Raw genomic sequence first — 4,904 nt, 5'->3', positions numbered from 1 at the left:
GTCCTTGCAAGAAACAGAATAAAGTGCCTGCATGCTGCTAGTGACCTCAGTGGGAATTCTTGGTTGCTGGAGAAATATTGGTCTGTGCCTATGGGGGAGGCTGTTATGTGCCCAGCCTGCACTTTCAACACTGCACTAACAGTTGTTTGTAAACACTTCTAGCCTTGGTGGCATAGAGGATGCAGAACCATGTCAGATATTAATTGCACTGTGAATAAATATAGGGATAGAAAGTCTATTTTTATCAGTAGCTAGGTAGTGGATATTTACTTTTCTCAGTACCGCTTTTCACCTTGGTTTCGTTGCATCAGTAAGGGCATTCATTAAGAGATTTTGCAGATTCCTTGCAATCTCAGTTATCTTCTAAGATGTAGCTACTAATGTAGCTTACAAAGTCAGCATATAAAGTAGATTGTTCTCCACAAAAGAATATTTTGGGCACCCCTACAGGAAAGTCCTAAGACTTTCCAGAATTGTTCTTTGCCCTTACTTGGATTATGCGTGTGGATGAAATGAAATGTGATTATATACTGTTGCATATACGGAATGCATATTCACACCTTCTTTATGCTGTAGATTTTTATAGCTATTAAATTTCCTTTTCATTATATTTGATTTGCTAAGATGAAAGCTTGTTTTATCAAAACTAATTACATGGTATGTATTTAATGTTCTGTCCCTAAGGTTTTCGTAGTAATAAAATTGATTGTTACTGATTAAAATGGTTCTATTACATCAGCTTAATGTCACTCGAGGTGAATGTGGTATTAGAAAAATGGCCATTAAAATGTTGAGTAAGAAACACAGAGGCAAAGATTAAATAAAGGGGAAAGATTTTTGAATGGACTTTTTTTTTCCACAAAAAGTTGATTATGATCAAGATTTTTAAAACATTGACTTGACAGAGATATGTCTAAGACGCTTACAAAATCATATTGTTGTTACTGCTTTTATGCAACTCATTGGATTGCCATTCTCCAGCTCCTAGGTAAATGTTCAGTATGTGACCTTAGAAAACAGACTTTGTCTTAATTTCTTGTGTCATTGTGGTATACGGAAAAACACAGGCAAACAAGAACTGTCACATAAAGGTAAAACTCTCTGTAAGGTGGTAAAAATGCAGCTGATATTTGAAAAAAAAAAAACAAACCTGCCTAATGATGTAGATTCTTTATTTTTCTGTCAAAGTAAGCACAGCAGGTAATTAAGGTTTATTACGAGGGGTGGAAGGGTAAGGGTACGGCCACGGGGCTGTGATGCAATTGTTGGAAACCTCTGGTGATGACAGTGGGAAACGTCCTCAGCATCCCTGGCTGGGACACAGGGCAACAGGTTGATGCAGGGAGAGCATCATGTTTGAATCTGGAGAGAGACCACTGAGAAAGAGGAAGAAACAAAGAAATTAAGGAAGGAGGAGACAACAGAGAGGAGATATAAGATCCAGAAAAAGATGGGACCTTAATAATAGCATAATAAAAGCATAATCTGGACCTTTTTAAGGTGAGAAATCAAGCTGGAAATGTGATTTGTATGCAGTTGCTCAAAAGACATGGAAGAGGAACTAGAAGGGTGTTACTTCATACAATCTGCATGATTTTCAAGCTGCTCTTGTAGGTTAGTATCTCACTTCAGAGCAGCTAACCAGAACTTCCCCATCCTCTCCTGTCAGTCTTTTTCCTTTGGGATTTTCAATAAAGTGAGAGCTATCCGGCCATCATCCATGCCTCCTCTCGCCCTGGTTTCTGACAAAGTTATCAATAATTTCACAGTCTTTTTTCCTGAGCTACCTGCTGACTGTTAGTACTTGATGTGCTTTGCAGCTGACTGGCTTTTGAAAGAAGACCAAAGTGTCCCATCTCATTTCAGTATAAAATAAACACCTTCAGAAGAGATGAATTTGATTGTATGGCTAAAGCTGAACTTTGCAGAAGTGGCAGCAATTTTTCCTTTATCTTGAGGCTTAGAAACACAGCGGAGTTGGAGTTTGTTCTGCAAACCACGACTGGGAAGTGGCATGATGCAACACCAGAGGGAAAGGCTGGGGAGGTTGTGGGAGGAAGATGGGAGAAGGAAAAGTCCTGAAAACTGGAGGCTTGTAGAGGAAATCCATAAATATATAGTAACTATGAAACAATAAAAATCAAAGTGGGCAGTGCGTCTTTGAGATTTCGGTGACATTTTGCTAGTAATAGTGAATTCAGCTATCTATAAAAACACTTTTGTTAGAGTGTTTCCTGAGTAATTCATGACATAAAAAGGCATTTTCTTGGGCTTAGTAACTGTATAGGAGATGACGACCAAATGTGGGGAAGCAAGAATCTTAACCCCCATGCTGTGAAATGAAACTGCTGTACAATACACACAAGGAAAGAATAAACTTCTTCCAAGGGAATATGACTTTTTTCCTATAGATGACTACTTTTCAAAGCTTTTATACGGTGTGTGCACTTTGATTTCCTTCCCCAGTCAGTCTGAATCCGTCCTTGACATTCCATTAAGTTGACAATATTGTTTAATTACCAGAAAGGAGAGTTTTGTCTCCATGGAGAGAATGATTCTTGTTGTTTGCCAAGAAAGCACGGCTGGGTATTAGGCCCTTGAGGGTAGGAAGATAGAAGAGGAAACAAGGAAACAGGAGAATGTGAGGCATCCTAGCTTGTAAAGTGTGTGTGCAAGGAGAAATTATTGCATCTTTCCTGTAGCCGAGTTATAGCCAGTCCCAGTAAAACAGGTATTTTTATTCTAGAGCTTACACGTGACTTTCTTTTCTGTTCTTAGATCACTGAAGAATACAAAAAGGCTGCAAAATAGTGATGGAATAGGATTTTTGATATTCTCTGCAACAAACCTATCTTTCTTCTGAAGAGTGTCTGGGTCATAGAGGAACTTTGTTCTTCAAAGTAGTCCTTAAAGGGCTGGGAACCTGCCGTGTTTGTCCACTACTTAAGGACAGTGCTTCGGTACTGCTATGTGTGTGCTTTTAACTAAGTCTCATACCAGAACTGGATGTTTTTTTCATTTAAACAATTTATTTACTGAAAAGGAAATTTTGAGGAAACTGGCTTGGCTTGTCCATCAGCACTGGATTTGGTCTCTTACACTTTCAGATCAAAAAGAAATGAGAAGAGAACTCTTCTTAATTAAATGTTAAGACTTGATTTTTTAAGTTAAATCTGTAAACATTCTGATTTGCAGTGATGTCTTGTGGTAAATGGTAGCAAAATTTAAATTTAAAGTGACTCTGGAAAGAAATACTTCATTTCAGGCTGTAAGAATTGTGTTGAACGTAGTGATATTTTATATAACTCATTTCACTGAGACATTCAAACACTTACATTTAAAGTCAGCCTGAAACCACTGCAGTTTGACCAGGAAATGCATTGTCAGTCGTTTACATAATTCCACCCAAAATGCAGCTTTGGTACTAAGCAGCGGGACCTGATGTTTCACAGGTGTATAAATCTCAAGGTCTTAACATTTTAAGAGAACCCTGGACCAGACAAACTTCCACTCTTTCTCTGATTCATATGATTAAAGGTTTCAGGAGGGAAATGTGACATATAGGTATTTTGAGAATATTAATGACCTCTTTAGGCATCTAATAAAGGTACCTCATTTAGGAGCCTAGGCAGGTTATATACTCCATGGAGAGAGGTAAACTCCTAGTTTAGGTCTTAAATAATCTCTGACATCTCCATTGACTACGAAGTAGCCTAAGCAAGGCACTCAGACTGGACACCCAGAAGTAGGAGGTATGGATGCTTTCCGTGGATTCCTCAAAGGACCATATTTGGGAGTTTGAGATGATATTTTCAGTGTTTAACAGGCGCAGGGTGGCAGCTCAGCTAGAATCCAGGAGGTACCAGCACTTTTATTCTCCAGCAACATCTGGCAGTGCAACCTGTGGGAGGACCACGGTGTCTTGTTGCATGCTTCACAGTTTACTGAACTTAAACATCTTAGAGTACTCAGACCTAGGATACACGTGTAATATCCAGTGAAACGATAGTTACCCTTCTGTTTACAGAGTTAGGGAAAACAGACAGGAAGAGAGAGCTAGGAAGTGGGAAGGCTGACTGCTAGCAGTAATTGCCAGCTGTGCATGTGCAGGAAAGGGCAAGAACCTTGCTCCTTTGTGAAAACCTGCATTTAGAGCTGTTAAATAAGGGGGAGAGGCAGGAAGTGGAAGGAATAGCTCCAGCAATTCTTAGCTGGATGTTTATAGCAAAGAAAGGGTAATTGTAACCATAGATTGAACTGCAGGAAAGTGAAGCTAATTATATTTGGCTACTAGTCTATCTCTTGCATTTATGAGATACCCATTACAGTAGGTAACTGGGGCCTTGAGAACAGAGTATATCTGCTTTTCTTTTCTTTATATAGAATTTCTGCTAATGAAGATGCTACAGAAGAGTCTGCCTAAAAGTGAAATGTTAGCTCCTCAGCTGATGTAAATCACTGTAATCCCATTGAAGTCAATGCTGAAGATTTAACATCATGCTAATTGAAGTCAATGGAGCTAGGCTGATATATACCAGCTGAGGTAAATTCCCCAGTGCATTCTTCCTAGCTCTCACGAGTGTTTGGAGCCTGAGCTCTGGTTTGAGTCACTGAGAGAACCCAGCTGTGCAGTTCAAACCAGGCTCCCTATTTAGAGCTGACCTTTCCTAAATTTCAATTATGGTGTTTAGATGGGTGATTTCAAGCCAGGTTCATCCCTACTCTTAATTTGCAGGTTCCCCCTCCCCCCTCCCTCTTCCTGGTCCTCGTGGTAGCATTCCCTTGTGTTTGCTGATTTTTGATTTTTGTTCCTGTGTTATCTAATTAGGTCTGATATATTTAGCTGTCACAGAGCGTAACAATCTGTAGCTAGGCTTCTGTTATTATTGATGGTAATATTGTAT

Source organism: Anser cygnoides, chromosome 5 (assembly GCF_040182565.1).
Source record: "Anser cygnoides isolate HZ-2024a breed goose chromosome 5, Taihu_goose_T2T_genome, whole genome shotgun sequence".
Classification (NCBI taxonomy): Eukaryota; Metazoa; Chordata; class Aves; order Anseriformes; family Anatidae; genus Anser; species Anser cygnoides.
This window is presented reverse-complemented; position numbering follows the sequence as displayed.